Below are 18383 nucleotides of genomic sequence, written 5' to 3'. Positions count from 1 at the left end.
GAGAACATCTCCAGCAGCGCAGCGCAGGCCTGTCTGTCTCTTGTTTTGTCTCCCTGCCTCCCGCTTGATCCATGATCTCAGCCTGGAACGCTGCAGCTTACAGTAAAGCTGGCAGCTGACTGACAGCTCCAGTCAAAAAACATGAAATATGTTATGTTTCAGCACCTCCCAACAGACGACTCCCTGGGGAAGGATAGTTAACTTTAATGGTTTGTTTAGTTTGGAGACGTGCGTGTATGTGTGTGTGTGTTTATTTTGAGCTGTGGGGGTATTGAAATTGCAACAGGGCTGTGTGGGCTGATGACTTCACGCTCAGTTAATTGGCCAACTTGGTTATTTCCGTGCAACACTCACTTCCACAGGCAGACCTGGATCTACCACACACACACACACACACGTTTGGAAACACACACCTGCTGAAAGCTTAGTCTAAACATAAAGTCTGCCGTTTCGCACATGTTAGTTTCTTCTTCCATGTATTAATATCCAGACAGGTAGCTTCCATGAATATGGCTCAATCCAAATTCCCCTCCTTGGCCCCAACCCTGGTTTGAGAGAGCCCTCGACTGGGTAGTGGCCCATTAACACCCACTAACACCTGGATTTTTTGCTTACTGGGAAAGGTTACAATCAGCCTTCAGACCCGGGTCAAATGACAGGAAATTGATGGGAACACAAAACCTGTGTCAACATGCTAATCTCCTACCCCTTTCCGGCGCGATGCTATGCTCCGTCGCTAACCTCCGCGAGTCCTCGTCATCTCAGCTATAAATTCCAGCCGTCTCCGTCCAAGCGGCGCTCGGACATCGTTCCAAATTTGACGCACAACCTGACATCTTCACTGTTTACTAACCCTGTTGTGTGACTTCAGACGGTGACGCAGCAGAAAAGAGACCGACAGCAGTATACGTCACTGGCAATGGGAACAGAGACGATCGGCATCTGTAAGCAGATCTTTCCGGGTCTGAAAAACCTGTGTCAACTCGCTAAATTTAGGTGGGAAAGGGGTATAAGTCACACAGGCAGGGGTTGAAATTTTTACCTTCTGGCCATTCTGGGCTTTTTCTACTACAACTTCATTTAGAGTTTGTATTTGAAAATGCTAGATGACCACAACCCCACAGTCCCAGAAAGAAGAGGGACACCCATAGACTGTGTAAAAAGATGGACGACATGACAGTGAAGTCAAAACATTTTGAGCGCCCCCTGCTGACTGGCTGCAGTATAGGTCATAAAGCCCGCCTCCTCCATGTTAACAGATGGGACATGAGTCAAACTATAAAATCAAAATACATTTTTCTCAAACATGGTTTCTGTTATTATAGTTACTTCTTATCATGTTTATTTTTCTGACAATTTTAGATTTAATTAATTATTTGATGCTGTAAAAAGGATGATTGACAGCTCTGTTGACAAACGCGGCTCCTGCAGCCGATCTGCTCCAGATTAGCAGAGTAGAGGAGGAACAGTGAGAGGAGACGTGACTAAAACAATCACTGAAGTCACTGAAGTTTCCATATCTGTGAACCAACACAAGATTCTGCTGTTAAATACGCTGACGTGCAGGATCATTGGTGTGTGTTTTGGTTAGCTGAAGTGGCTACAGTGGCTCCACCCGTCGATCTCTACTGCGCAACTCTGGCTCCAAATGACATCATCAATGCAAGATGGCAGCGCCTGTCACGGGGGCTATTTTGGCTTCACTTTGTACAATGAGAGCAGATGGAGATGCGTTGTCCATCTTTTTATACAGTCATTGGGGACACCCTTCACTACGTAGCAGGATAGCACGTAAAGGAGTGGGGCTCAGTGTTAGGACCAAAGCTGGTAATTGTGATTAGGCCCATGTGTGTATTGTTAAAATGTATGCTCATGATGTGTAAACGTGAGAGAGAAACGCTGTGATGTAACCATCGGGTGCTGAAATGAGGAGAAATTCGATTTCCGAGCAACAAAACACGTCAGAAGAATGACAAAGGTGTGTACAGCCCCCACAGCCGAATAGCTCCATTCCAGCTTCAAAACATGTTTTATAGATCGCAGCATCCTGCGGGGAAACTTTATTCGCTCAGATCCAAAGGCATGTGCTGCGTTTACTTTTCAGAGGCAGAAACATTTTCTGCAAAATGACACATCAGAGTTTTATTCAGCGCTCGCAGTTCCATTGGAAACTCTGTCAGACTGGATGGGGAAATAGCTTTTTTTCAGCACGGTAATAAAATGTGCATAGATGACTGTGTGTTCATAAAGCAGGGAGAAATGGTAACCACACACGGTGACAGAAATGAGGAATAACACCATTATGTCTTCTCAGCAAAACACAGGGAGCTATAATGGAATAATCTGCTAAAGACATTAACTAAACATTATACTGTCACAAGGTGGTTGATACGCTATTTACTACTACCACTATTACTGAACTGTAGGGGCAGTGTGATCATCGGCAGGGTTCTGCTGCAGACTAAAGGTCCTCGAGAATCACACAAACACACACACGCACACACCGTAGAGTTTATTAGCTGGTTGTGTTTTTGCCTTTTTCTGTTCATAAACAGATCTGTCAGAGCAGCAGAACACAACAGACTGGTAAATCCAGTTATCCTCCATCCACAGAGGAAATGACCTGGACCAGGCCATCTGTGAGTGGAGTGTGTGTAATTGTGTGTGTGTGTGTTTTTAGAGAGAGCCGAATGGGGTGGGTATAAAGCAAAAGGGCGAGAGTTTGCCGCTGATGCTCATGTGTTATTCATGAGAGCGCAGAGAATTTGTGGAATAAAAGCTCTTTCAAACATTAAGCAAAAGAGAGGACAGCAGAGTAAGGAAGAATAGGGGGGGAAAGCGAAGAGGCTGAAAGTGTGACTTCACTTGGCTTTTTGCTGTTTTATCTCTCTCGCTCCATCTTCTACCCACTCTTTTGTTTCCATTCTGAGGCTGTCAGACGGAAGACAGCGATGTGAGGGCCTGAAAGAGTCCCAGGCAACCAGAGGAAGAGGAGAGAGGCAGGGGAAGAAAGGGCCGCGGACAGGGGGAGAATCTGAGGAGAGGAGAGGAAAGGAAGGGAGCAGAAAGGAGAGAAGAAGAGGTAAAGATTGAAGTGATAGGAAAGGATTGAAGGAGGGAAGCGGAGGCCAAAAGAGGGCGGTGTAATGTTCCAGGTGCCACATCACAGGATGAACATGCTGCTGTTGTCTCTCTGATCCACTGAGAGACGCTCTGACTGACATTTGAAAAGGAAACTGATACCAAATTGATTTATTAGCCTTTGGGAATGTTTACAAATGGAGATAAACAAACAATTACACAATAATCTTAATATGCAAATGAAATGAAAAGAACTTGCAAACACGTATCTAGTGATTAACAAACACTGTGGGTGTTAATTGCTCCCAACTGTGATGTAACAGTGAGGACAGCTGAGATAGTGCAGCTTGTTTTTTAAATAGTGTCTATTTCAGGGCTTATCTGCTCCCTTTTTTTGCTGCTGTAATAAAAATGTGTGATTAATTAAATCCCATTAGACTTAAGCAATCATTTTTTCAGCCCCGTAATGGAATTTTTAATTGCAGTGATTGGTCCCGAGTAGAATGTTTTTTTCCAAGTATAAAACAAACGTATGTCTAATCAATTGCACAATCACTGTCACACACCAATAAGGCCGGATGATGTCATGATGCAACTTTCATTAAAGGGAAACTGTTTACTTCTCTTGGGCAGCACGACTGCATATGTGAAAAACAGTGTAAAGCTTTTTTGGCTCCAGAAATTGAGAATGTGGAGTTGAGAGAAATTAGTTACCAGACTTCCGAAGCCAGTGGCTCCAGGCTACATTAGCCGCCACTAGCACTCCAGCCATACTGTCCGCAGTTGAGTTGCATCGTGAGCAATCTCGGAACCCATCGACTACAGTCTATAGACGACGATATAGCCTCTGGGGACAGCGGTGCACTTGTCGGGCGTGTCCGGTTTAGCCAGCGGTTAGCGATAAAGGACTTCCAGTAGAGACTTCACTTTCCGTGTGCTGCATAGTTTACAATCCAGTTAGCAACTTGAGAAGCAACAGTGTGTTTAGATCAAAAGTGAAGCAAATTTCGCCCCTCAAATTTGTCAACACAATAAGTGTTCTTTCTTGGAGGCTTTCTTCAGAGGCTTCACTGTAGCTCATTTCAGCGGTATGAACCCAAAAAGAAACCGTTTTTCTTGTGATTTAGTTTAATTAATGGGTCTTGCCTTTGCCAGAATTTCAACATCATGATGCAGATTAGTAAAAAGTAAAATGAAGCTTTGCCAGGTCTGTCCTCAAGAGGAGAAGAAAACTACTTTTAAAAAGCTTGTTGAACGGAGGTCGGATCTATCATTTCTGATGCATTCAAGAAGGTCGGGAAATCTGAACGCTAAACGGCTTTTGTGACAAAGCCTGAAGGGAATTTATCTGAAGTTGAATTATATATCTTGAACAGATTGTTAGCTGAACTTGCTGCAGGTGTCTGTTTATAGAGATTAATAAGAAGCTAAATCATTGTCAGATAGATGCTGATGGGAGCCGGGATGTCATTAAGGCGGATTATGTTGCGCCTGCTTTTTTGTTTTTCCTGCGTACGCCGCAGCCTACTGATACATGACTGGTCAATATTATTCGGACTAAAAGCGTAGTACAAACGGAAACCAGAACAGTTGCCATCCCTAAAACCCACGCCCCTGCAAATTGAGTTCAATATGAATTTGGAACCAGGAGACAGTTACATGAGGAAAACAATATCTACCAACCAAAGTTTACTCTGTTTTATCTATTTCATCTGTACAAAAAAGAACGGAAGAATAAAAATAACGAATTGCAACAGTATGAGGGTTTTGTCAACAAGTATATCTGCCTTATAAAAAAAAACACATGTGGTGGGTGGTTAATTAAAACAAATGGCAGTTGTTGTACCTTGGGCAGAGCTAGGCTAGCTGTTCCCCTATTTATTAATGCTAAGCTACACCAGCTAACATGCCGCATGCCAAGTGTGCATTTATTTGAAGAGGAGAAAATACCCGGGCTTCATTTCTTACGGTAGATGAGACTCAGAAGAAGAGGTGCTGTGCATTTTTAAATAATACACAGCGTCAAGTGAATTTGTTTGTTTATAGAGATAAATAGGAAGCTTAATCATCGTCAGATGACGCTGATGGGAGCCGGGATGTTATTACAGCGCATTACGTTCCGCCTGCTTTTCCAGCGTACGCTGCAGCCTGCTGATATGTGATTGGTCAATATTACTTGGACTACAAGTGCATTACAGACGGAAAACAGAACGACTACCATCCCTCAAACCCACATCCCCGGATAAAGATTACATCGTGAGTAATGTAGGCCACATTTTACTTCATTATACTGAGGTTTGAACTGAGTAAGTCCATAAAAATATAGCTGAAACAAAAATATTAAAATCACCTTTTAATCAGTAAAAATGTTTTAACAGCTAGTGTCAGACAGTGAAAGGGAAAACCTGTTTGCTCAATGGTTGCACATAAAACAAACGGCTCTGCTTCGGGCTGTGAGGACCATTTTTCCATTTCACTACCACCAACATACTGAGTGCACTAAACCTGAGTCTGGAGCGCAGCGAGAGTGTGTCTGTGAGGTCAATCCCATAAAAGTGCACCAGCAGGTGCCTGCTACAGTACATCACACAGAATTATGCTTTCAGTCACACACACACACACACACACACACACACACACACACACACACACACACACATAAATAAATACACACAACACACATGCATGGTTGAGCTGATATATCCAGGCGTCTGACTCCAGAGCTCATAGCTTCTAAGTGCTGCTCGTTTCCTTGAATCACCTCAGAGGGAGAAAGACAGGACAGTGAGACTTCACTCTAATTTCCCACTTGCTCCCTTGGGTGTGTCTATTCAGATCCAACAATGTGTTTAGTTGGACGTAAGCCTCAACACTAACAAATACTTACACCATTCATAAAACCTGGACAGATGAACGTTGGACGTCCAGATGTCTGTCTGATTAAGATGATATACTATTATGCTTCTCAGTTCTGCCAGGGGGGTCTGGTGAGGATTTTAATACACGCCCTCTGATTGGCTGGCCTCTGGGTGACCTGCAGCCGCTTGGAGTCTTGAGATGTCAGATGTTTTCTAAGGAGAGCTGCATGCGTAGTACCATGATGCTCTGAGGAACGGTGTCTGAATTGGTGGTTGTACCTGAGACTTTTGCATCATTTCACAGATTTGCAAAAAAAAAAAAAAAAGTGGGTCAACAGCCTGGCTGTCATTGTTGGGGGAAAGTGTGTCATCGTAATCGTTGTTGCTTGAGTGAATGTGCATGTGCAGCTTTTCTGCAGCCAGGTGGATCTGTGCTTACTTGTATACCTCGTACCGCTTCCTCTACTACCTCAACCCACTAAAAGTCCAGCTCATAGCAAAAACATGCCCACTAATCAGATCGCTACAACTCTTTATATCTTGATGTTTAGCAACTGCAAACCAATGCCTTTAAAACTTTACTGCAATCTTGATGGACAATTTCCATGGAATATTGTGTCCAAAACCCAACAACTAATAAAAGGCATTCTCCAAGCAACCCCACGTTGGGTTGAGATGTCAACCTGATTATCATATTCAACCCTACATCAGGTTTTGACGTCATTCCAAAGTCAGTTTCTGACATAAACCCAACGTCAGGTTTCAATGTCATCGAAACAACTTGAATGTCAGAAGCATATGTCAGGTCAAGTTCTGATATTAACCCAACTTAAGATTCTTACGTCTTCCCGGCATCCGTTTTTGACTAAAACCAAACGTCAGGTTCTGAAGTCATCCCAAAATCAGGTTCTGACGCCAACCCAACCTCAGAATTTGACGTCAACCCTTTGTCAAATTCTGACCTCAACCAGGCATCAGATTCTGATTGAATGTCTGTCCAACTTCAGATGTTACATTTAAGTCCTTTGGCTGCTGGGAAAGGATTGATGTTAGAGAGGTGGATGCAATGTGTCAGTCCACCCTGTGCCATAAGGAGTTATTAAGAGGGGAAGCTCCTCTGTCGGTCTAACAAGAGCTCAAAACTAAATAAATTCCAGTTTCAGGTCTCTTGAAAATCATTGTATCACACTAGAGTATCATTCTTTCTGTTTCTGCTGTTGTAAGACAGTTAGATCTTTGAGATAGAATAAATAAGTAATTAGGCAGCAGTTTATTTGGAATCACTGTAAGAGTAACTAATCCTGATAACTAATGACAGATAAAAAAATAAACCCTGACACACTACACAGAAAGGAAAAATGTAACTGCAGCCATGTGGCAGCACAGTTTGTTGATTTCTGAAAGTACAATGCAAAAACAAGTTGTTGTTTGCTTCTGAAATCACAGCATAGTGTAGACAAATATTCTGACAGGGCTGAAAAATGATTATGACTAGAGAGAAGCATAGCAAGCTGCACGTTTCTCCATCTATCTACACTTAGACATCTCTATCTGTATCTCAATCTGTCCACCTGACAAGCCACCTTTACGTCTGATTACAGTCATTCAGCCTCACTTCCACGTAAACATTCATAGAAACTGTCCATCCATCCAGGCAGTGAGCTGATCTCCCCCGGGAGAGGCTCAGCTGCCTCCTGCAGCCCTCAGACATGCTTTAATGGTGAGCCTGAACTATATAGGCTCCTCTGGCTCTTCCTAGATGCACACACACACATCAAACACTGCATATATCAGCAGTGGTGACCTAATCAATGCACCTATTCTCCTTGCTTTCTCCATTCTCGTAAAATTTTTACACCATTTCTTTATTCAAATACGAATTTCTTCTTCCACATAGCATGTCTTTGTTGTCCGTGTAAACACTGATTATTTGTCTCTCTCTTGCCTCCGTTTGTCTTTCTTTTTTCCCATCATCTCTCTTCCCCCCAGCGGTTCCTTTCTTCTAGCTTTGTCTTTTCCTTCTCTTCTCAAACACCTTCCCTCCTCTTTATTCTTTACCCTTTATCATCCTTTTTCTAATTTTATATGTCAATCGGTAATGTCACACGGCCCTGTGGTAAATGTCTTTGTGTAAATGTGTCTTATGAGGACAGGGCGTGTGTGACAGAGAGAGGGAGGGAAAAGTTAACTCTGATCTGCACAGATGGAAGGACACCTGCTCTGTAATGGTGTTTTTTCAGATGCTCTCTCTCTCTTTCATGGCCCCATGCAAGCACACAAACACACACACACACACACACACGCAGTTACTTCAGAGAGGCAAACCTGGGCACAACATGAAGGACCGTCCTCCTCCTCCCATGGTGCAATGGAGGCAGAGTGACGGATGGGATGGGGAGAAATGGGAGAGAGATAAAACAACGATATGGAGCCATGAAGGCAAGTCCAAAGAGGGGGAAGAGGCGAGCCGCAGACGGAAGGGGGAAAGAGGGGGACAGACAGGGAGTGGTTCACACATTTGGCAAGAGAAACTAGCTGTGATAAATGCAGCAGAGTGGCCTTATCTGTGTTCAGATGTGTGTCTGCATGTGGTGAGTGTGGTCCTGTGAGGTTGAGAGAGATCAGGTCTGTGCAGCTACAAGGCAGACAGGGAGACGGGGAGATATGTATTTAGGCCAAAGGGAGCCCATAGTCTGCCTCAGGGGCTCGACCTGAACCTGACGTGCGTTCAGAAATAATAGTCATAGGAAAGACTATTTTACTATGGGGAAAGATTAAAGGCATTCAACACGAGGCCTTGCCTGTGATGAAGTCAAGGGACTTTTATTTAAAGTTTGACTAAAAGGAAACAGAAAGAAAAGCCAGCTGACAGACTCAGAGCTGTACCTGCTGGAGGTGCATGCTCATATCTAACAGTCATCCAAGTGTGTGATTGACTGTTGTGTGGAGATAATACCCAGGGCATACTGAGGCCTCGGACTGTGATCACCTGAACAGAACTAGAAGGAAAAAAGCACCCAAACGGGCCTTCTTTTTATAAGCCATAATCATTAATAGTGAAGGAGTAGTTTGCTCTTTTGGGAAATTAAGCTAATTTACTTTCTTGTGGAGTTTGAACAGAAATCAGAGACTCCTCATCTCTGTGTATTCAATATCAATCTCGGATGCCCATCAGATATAGTCTGATGACGCTATAGCCTCTGGTCACAACGGTGAACATGTCGGGCGTGTCCAGATTAGCCAGCGGTTAGAAATAAACGACTTCCTTTTCCACGTGCTGCATTGTTTACAGAAAAGAACCCGTTTTTCTTGTGACTAACTTCAAAGAACAGGTCTTACCTTGGCCGAAATTCATCATGATGCAGATGAGTAAAAAGTAAATATGAAGCTTTGTCAGGTCTGTCCTCAAGAGGAGAAGAAAACTACTTTTAAAATGCTCGTTTGTTGAACAGAAGTCGGATCGATCATTTCTGATGCATTCAAGAAGGTCGGGAAATCTGAACGCTAAACGGCTTTTGTGAGAAAGCGTGAAGGGAATTTATCTGAAGTTGAATTATAGATCTTGAACGGATTGTTAGCTGAACTTGCTGCAGGTGTCTGTTTATAGAGATTAATAAGAAGCTAAATCATTGTCAGATAGATGCTGATGGGAGCCGGGATGTCATTAAGGCGGATTATGTTGCGCCTGCTTTTGCTCTCCTCATGGACTGTTTTTCCTGCGTACGCCGCAGCCTACTGATACGTGACTAGTCAATATTATTCGGACTAAAAGCGTAGTACAAACGGAAACCAGAACAGTTGCCATCCCTAAAAACCCACGCCCCTGCAAATTGAGTTCAATATGAATCTGGAACCAGGAGACAGTTACATGAGGAAAACAATATCTACCAACCAAAGTTTACTCTGTTTTATCTATTTCATCTGTACAAAAAAGAACGGAAGGATAAAAATAACAAATTGCAACAGTATGAGGGTTTTGTCAACAAGTATATCTGCCTTATATAAAAAAAAAACACATGTGGTGGGTGGCATGATTAAAACAAATGGCAGTTGTTGTACCTTGGGCAGAGCTAGGCTAGCTGTTCCCCTATTTATTAATGCTAAGCTACACCAGCTAACATGCCGCATGCCAAGTGTGCATTTATTTGAAGAGGAGAAAATACCCGGGCTTCATTTCTTACGGTAGATGAGACTCAGAAGAAGAAGTGCTGTGAATTTTAAAATAATACATAAATTCTTAGAGGAGTGTGGTCAGTAGCCTACAGCCCAGCAGGCAAACACGCTGCAAAGCTTTACGAATCCGACGTTGGGTTGACGTCAGTTCAAATAAGGTTCCAGACATCGTGCTTGTCATTAAGAGGTTGAAGCCCACAAACACACACACACACACACACACACACAAGTAGACAGAGCAAATAAACAAGAAAACACACACATCCACAGTCAATTCGCTAACTTACAGAAATTCCCACAATTCCATGTAAACACCACTCTCATTTTTTTCCAGTCCTGAGCAGATTGACTGTAATGTAGCCTACAGGTGTCATTAACATTTTAGACATGGAAAATTATGCAAACACCCCGCTACGCTGTGGGGACGAGCAGCTCTGCTCATTTAACACACTCCTCCGACCGCTCAGACGGAACCGTCTTCTCATCTGTCAGAGCTGCACAGCTTCACGAAAACAAACATGTCAACATCCTGCACTCTCACATTTACGTTAACACACACGCAGACATCTGGCGGGGGGCGGACAGAAAATAGCATTATTAATGCAGCTAAGGGAAAACATTTTTTAAATCACACACACGCTTCAACGTCTCAGACATGAATGATGGTATCAGTAAACGTTTTCTGCTCCCATCATCTTTTCTGACCTTCTTGGATAGACTGTCCAGCCGTGTGCCCAGAAAAACCAATCTGCTCTTATTTCATTTCATCCCAATCTATTCTTTTGCTTGGGTGAACTGACCACTGTGTTTCTGTGTGTGTGTGTGTGTCTGTGTGTGTGTGTGTGTGTGTGTGTGTGTGTGTGTGTGTCCATCACACTCAGTGGAGGTCTATGTGCGGGGCCTCAGAATATGAGGTAATCAATCACATCATACTGCCTTAGATTAGAGCCACATCGATCTGGTCTCAACTCTGACAAACAGCCTGACCGAGAATACATCCACCTGGACAGGGCACACACACATACACACACTCAGAAACACACACACACACAGCATCTCTTCTTTCGTAGCTTTTCTGCCACTCCACATAGCACCCCCTCCCTGGAGTGTACACCACCACATACACACATACCAGGAATATTTACTGAGAACCGCAGTCTCTCACAGAGTGCTCCCTGTGCAGAAAACATCCAAGGTGGGAAGATTTTCCTCGTGGGTGGCTGTTCATTTGTATGCCCCTTTCACTGTCCATCACCTCCGCTGCCCCCGTCCAAGAAAGCAAACACTTGCCGCCACATTTTGACGTTCCCGTCATTCTCGGCGGACTCAGGAATGTCATACATACTTCTACCTGTGTGCGTGTGCGTGTGCTCTTTATTAAGCTCCATGCACTCGTTTCATTTATTAATGCTGTGTATCGTCCCAATCAATGGTCGCTGGCGTGATGAAGGTCCTTGCCTGAGGGAAGAGAGAGCAAATGGAAAAGCTCTTTGAGATGTGCAGCGTTCACAAAATCATTAAGTCTGAGCTCAGGCCTGTGTGTGCCTGCGAGTGTGTGGGTTAACATGTGTGTGTGTAGGGTGCATAACAAGTAATCATTAGCACTAGATATGCAGTGAGGGTGTCAGGGTGTTATCCAGGTATTGTTTGAAGGTCTCTAGCTGTCTACCCTGTACTGCAGGCTGGAGGAAATCAAAGCACTGAACATCTAAAGTATGTGTATGTAAGCGCGTGTGTACGTGCGTGTGTGTCATCCCCCTCCACTACAGAGCAGAGACCGAAATATATGCTCCAGTTAAACTGGAGTCAGGGGGTTGAAACTTTTCCACCACCTGTTTCATAATGTGAAACAGGTGGCAGAGTCCACAATTCAATTAAATATTTGGTTGGTGTTCATTTTACATTTTTATTTCTCCAGTTGACCCTTCGCTAAGCCCCTCCCTTGAACGGCCACTGTCCAATCCTACATTAGCAACCGTAAGTAGGCGCGGGAGGCCTGTCAAGCATTCAGAAAAAGGAGAAATGCCGTAACGGTGTGCATATGGAAGCTACAAGTCCAACAACAGATATCCTCAAAGTTTAGAGGGGGTAGTCATATATTTCGCTTTACTGAAGCCAAAAACTCGAGAGAAGAGATGTCGCACATTGATTAAGAATTGTGGAAGACCTCACTCACAGCTTAATCCATCGAAGATCAACAAAAACTCCTTTGTTTGCTCCTAAGTAAGATGCTAACTAACTTGGCTAGGTTAGCATGTTAGCAGACAAAGATGTTTGCATATTAATAATAAGTTAATCCAGATCCAGTGTATGGCTCAAGCCCACAATGTCCTGATGCACTTTGGACAAAATGAAAAAGTGGGATGGTTTAGTTTTGCTAGCATTGGGCTAAAACATATTAGATAATGAAAGTTATAGGGAATCATAAGGGCCGCGCAGGATGCACTCGATGGATCTTTTGTGGCCCGGGAAAAGGAGGATGCATTTGCCAGCTGCATCTGAAGAAGCCTTCGAAATGAGAAAGCCTTTGACGCGCCGCCGTGACGCAATCAGTCTTCAAATACAGCCTTGGAAGGCTGCAGCCCCTGGATTGGGACACAGCTATCGAGTCTTTGTTAGTTGCCCATAAAGACTCCTGAGCCACAACAACATAAACACAATCCACAAATAGATGGATTCTGTTCTGTTAGTTTACGCTCAACTACTGTCCGGTTAGCTACATGTCACGGTGATAGGTCGTTAATTATCTCAGCTAACTTTTGTCAGGAAACTGAATATGATAGAGTGTTGAAATGATCCTTTGAGATAAACAAAACTACCAAATCCATCATAAAGAGATACCGTATGTTCTTTCTATTTAGATTCTCATATTGGAGTTTGCAAGTCTCGCACTCAATGTGTCCTGGTGAGCAACAGCCGAACTCTGTGATGCCTGCAGAAACAGCCGGGCGGACGAGTGACCAATGAAGTTCTTCTGGAGGTGGAGAGATTGACCAATGAGAGAGCAGGGCTGATTGGAGGTGATTTACGTTCCTGACATCTTTAACCAAATTACCCAGCATCCCTTGCGCAGCGATTACTGTGATGCACAGTCCTTTTTCTTGTGTGTAGTGAGTGTGTGTGAGTGTGGTATTTCATTTCTCCCAAGGCAACAGCTAACGCAGAACAGGAAGACAGATTTGGACACAACAAGTGAGAGTTGAAACTACCAGACAGGAAAAAAAGGTTTTCTCCGATAGTTTCATATTTGCTATCTCTGGCTGTTGTCAAAGTTAGACTACTTTTCCCACTGACCTGCAGGCGAGGCTTAGACAACATGTTCAGGGTTTTATGAAGTAATCTCATCGATCGCAAGCCAAGTCTGCTGTGAGGACATCCAGACGATTCTCCCAGCGTTTGTTTGGCTTTATGAGAATCTAACAAGCTTGTGTTTACATTTTTTATACCGCTGAAAAACAATTTCACACAGATTGGCTCCCTTTTAGCAAGCTGAAGTCTAATACATATTGATCTACAATCGCTGGAAAACACAATACTATCTGTGCGTCTGATTAGCTGGCTCTAACTACTGGTGTCATTTTTCCAAAGAGCAAAACAAGGAGCAGAAGGATTTTGAAATTACCTTGAGGAAGAGTTGTTTACATGTCGTTTATGTGTCATCCAAAGTGTTTCCTCTAAAAATAATATGCAACAAAACCACTTCCTCACCAGTTCAATTAAAGGCCGAATACATCAGGCTCATGTAGAGATTTTTGTGGTTTATTGTGAGATTTCTCTGCACCGAGCGCAGCGCAGTGTCTGTTAGAGCGCACAGACTCATCTGACTGGAAGCATGATCCATCAGTTCATTTCATCCACTCTGCTCTCTCAGCCCTGCTCTTAAAGACAGATAGTGGGAGACTGTCTCATTTCACGCTTGCAGGACTTAATGCTATTAAACTAGACACACAGATACACTCAAATGTGCACGCATCTCATTCAAACACACACATACACACTCGTGCACACACACACACACACACACACGCACAAGATGTAGCTGCTATCTGATGGCCTGAACAACAGCAACCTCCGAGATAAAGAGCAGCTTTCCTGTTCCAGTGATACACGGCCATGTTCAATCTCTAGACAATACGTGTGTAAGTGTGTGTGTGAGTGAGTGTGTGTGTGGGTGGTTGTACCTTTGTGTGTGAGTTCACATTTGCACCTGCGCTGTGACTGATGCAGGACCAATCCCTCAGTGATCCCATTACAAGGGTCTGACAAGCAAGGGCTGTGTGTGTGTGTGTGTGTGCGTGTGATGGAGAGGATCATCTGAGAACTGCTGTTAGTTAGCAGCCTTCTCTATCACTGTGGCATGTTATTATGTGGCCACAGCCAATGTTACATCACTCATACTTACACACACACACACACGTACATGTGTGCGCACAGGAACATACACCAACGCAGATCTGTCTTGGTATTTTTGTGAGGACGCTCTATTGACTGCATCAGTTCCTTGGTCCAAAACATTTTATGTTCTGTGCTTTTTGCTGAGTTAGAGGAGAACACATTCATGTCCATGTGTCAAATCTAAAGCAGGTGCAGAGAGAATATTCGTTTAGCTTAAAAAAGCTGCCCCCGCTCTGTCTAAAAGTAAAAAAAAAATCTTCCTACCAACACATCAAAAGCTTGTTAATGTTAATCTGTGTAAAAACTGGAATTAAAGAAATGCTATATGTGGTTTAAGGAGGGTTTGGCTAGGCACAGATCGCCTGTAGTCTCGACTGGTTACCTGGTTTCCGTTACAGTCATGACAAAACTTCAGCTGTGAACGCTTGCTTTCACACAGACTTCTCCAGACGCTTCACTTTGTGATGGCACAAAGTGGAGGAACTCAACACAACAGAACTTCCTGCCCCTGGCACAGTTCAAGGACACGCCCAACCTGGCAGCTCACTCTGCCTCTGAAATTTAACGGCTCTGCTCGTCAAGTTGGTTCCAAATGGAGAAAGTGTTTTTTTGGCTGTGAAGGAAAGACATCAGTGTCACCTTACCTTCATTTCAAATCGAAAAAGTTTACTCTTTGCAGACAGCTCGGTAACACGGCCACAGGGTGGGAGGCGTGCCTCAAACACTGAGTTTTATCGGCAGTCTTCAGAGAGCTGGCCAATCAGAAGAAAGCGGATTTGTCGGGGCGGGGTTTCTTAAAGAGACAGAGCTGACTGAGTCGTTACAGGCAGAGGCTGTATGAGGGCCTGCACAGAGCACCAGTGTGAGAAAAATTCTCTTTTTTTTTTAAAACTCTTAATGATGCTAAGCTACTCCACAGGTATCACAGAGTGAAATATGAAGCTTGAACTAAGCATAATACCCCTCCTTTAAATGTCGAATCTGAAACCTAAATTTGAATAAAAACTAAATCCAAGTCACTTAAAGACGTGAGGACTTGTCAATATGGCACCCAAACAAAACCACGAACACCCTCTGTCTTTACTAAATGGCATTATGAGCTCAGCCAAATAACAGAACTGCAATTCCTACCATATGGTTGGGCTGGCTACGCACCACTGAAGCTAAAAAGGAAGTCCAGCTTGTTGCTCTTGTTCACACAGATCCCTACAGATATCATACAAAAAGGGCTTGATGTAAGCAGACAACATAATGCATTCATAAATTACCAGCACACAATTCTAAAATGTTTTAGTATGGCAGTAAAATAGGATTGTATAAGAATTAAGCTGGATGTGTCCCCGTGTACACACCGAGCTGCCAACCAGTCTTTATCTCTATGCAAACCTGCCCTGCAGCACCTTGTTATTCCTGTGCTGTGCCAGCCTGAGCGCCTGACAGGGGAGCACAATGTAACCAGTCCAGCTCAGGCTGCAAGACAGTTAAATGATACATCGCTTGCTGTATACATACACACATATACATAAACTGCAAGTGCATACAAATATACATTAACTGTATGATAAATATTCAACAAACCATGAATTTAAAATGCAGACCTACAGTCCATAAAGTATCAGTGCATATATCTGTGTGTAAACAACTTTGTCTGTCTTTATATCTGATATATGTAGAGCTAACAATGCTAATGTATGCTAATTTAAGAGGCAAACATGTATAATTACACAATCTTTCAGACACAAACACATTAAGTATAAAACATAGCTACGTGCATGTATCTGTATCCCCAAGCTTCATCAGCCGAGCTTGGAGCAGGTTATGCCTCCCTTCCTCATATTTCTCCTCAAGCCCCTCATTTAGTCCCCGCCTGAGCCGGCACCTGAGAGCAGATTATTGTTCAGGAGACCTGCAGCAGAACAGGCAGAGTAAGTAGATCTCCTCTCCTCTGCTCTAATCTAATCAAATTTGATGTTTCCAAACACACAGCAGCTGGCTAAAGGCACAGCGATGATACCCGAGGAACAAAGCCCACGCTTGTTGCTGGAGACTTACCTAAGCTTCTCCAATTCCTGCCTCAATTTAGCATCCCCCCTCCCTGAAGCTTAACGCTGGAAAACAACAAGAAAGCAATTTAATGGCCCGACACTGTGCGTGTGTGTGTGCGCTAAGGTGTTTATGTGTTTTACCCTCAAAAGTGTCTGTTTGTGGAGCAGACATCCTCTGTGGGCTGTATGGGGCAAGTCCCCCATGATCCTACGTTCACTTTGCAGCAACACAGGGAAGGAACATCAAACACAGAAAGACACAAACAAGCTCTTAAAATATCTTGGTCCTCTGAAAATATTTACAGACAGTACAGCATGAGCATTACCTGGGTTATAACGTAGCTACATAGATGTAAAGAGTCAATAGGATTTGGTTTTAGTTATGCTTCCAATATTAGGCTTCTTGCATTATTAAAACACAACATGTAATTTCTCTCTTCATGTGAATAAAAGGGGGAAGGGCTGAAAGCTTTGATACTCTATATGTACATCAAATGTAGAGATCAGTTCTCTTCACTTCAGTACTGCAAAGGTCCTTTCATCACTTTGACCTATCCGGCTCTCACTTTCATCTCACGCTAACGAGAGGCTCATTAATTTCTAATCAAAGGGTCCCGATTCACCGCAGTTCCACTGAGGATATTCAGCTCTCCATACACAGAAAGTAGCTGGGGTCATCACATTTGAAACAATACGTCTGAAGACCATGAGTGCTCACATAAACACACATGAAGGTGAATCTATCTCACAACGTCCTGGTCATTTCTTTTAACCAGACGTTTTGAATTCTGCAGAGACATGGAGAAGAAAACAGAGACGAGGGAGAGAAAGACTGAATGGTATGAAGACTGAAAAGAGAGCTGCTTTGTGTTAAAGCATGGCAAAAACTTCTCTCACACACATCTGGAAAGAAGACACTATCTCACTGTGTGTTACCCAGTGTGTGCATGTGTGTGCTAATGTGTACGCGCATGGAGGAATGGCCGTTCCGCCACGTTCCAGATAATTCCACACACTGGCGGGTCCACACTCTCCCTCTACACTCCAGGCCGAACTCCGCCAACACACCAATCGGTCACTCTGGCCTGTGCTTGTGTGTAGTCCTCAGTGAAACAGACGACTGCGCCTGTCTGTCATAGGCTGTTTAACAAGAAACTCTGCCCCGAGACTCCTAATCTGCAGCTGCTGAGAGCCAGCGGAGCAACGCACAAGTTTTATCAGTAAAAAACACATTCGGCCTATCGGACGAATCAGTTTTATCTCCACAGATTTCTACCGAGACTGTGAGCCATTAAAACGTTACATAAAAGTGGCCGTGCCAGCTGCAGAATATTCAAAGATTTCCTTTCAGAAAGGGAGTTGCACAACAAGATGATAATCTAATCAAAATCAGAGTTGGTGTAGTAACATCTAATCAAGGCAGAGTGTTATCATGTGCTTCCATTTGCCTTCAGCAGGGAGACAAAATCGTGAGAGACAAGGAAAGATAAAGGGAACATGGGAAATTGTGTATGATTAAAACACAGGCAGTTCATTTGGAATCCAAAACAGAGGCAATCTGTCAACTCATTGTTCATTGTTTCCATATGTTCCAATACTTTTGAAAGCCTGCTGAATGATTTATTAAAAAGATCAAATCAATGATATCATCAGCATGTCACAAAGCAAGCTGGAGAATTTTGTGAAACCACAAATCAATGGGTTCAGTTAACGCTGCACGGTGAACAATGTTACTGATCTCTCACACTCATCCTGATCCTGTTGAACACTACGTCTGCCTTATTTCACAAAGGCACTTCAGTTCAAACAAAGAGGGCCAGGTGCACATGCA

The sequence above is a fragment of the Semicossyphus pulcher genome, unplaced genomic scaffold, assembly GCF_022749685.1.
Source record: "Semicossyphus pulcher isolate SPU_LCO1_2020_fin unplaced genomic scaffold, fSemPul1.0.p SCAF_6, whole genome shotgun sequence".
Lineage (NCBI taxonomy): Eukaryota > Metazoa > Chordata > Actinopteri > Labriformes > Labridae > Semicossyphus > Semicossyphus pulcher.
Note: the sequence above shows the minus strand (reverse complement) of the source record.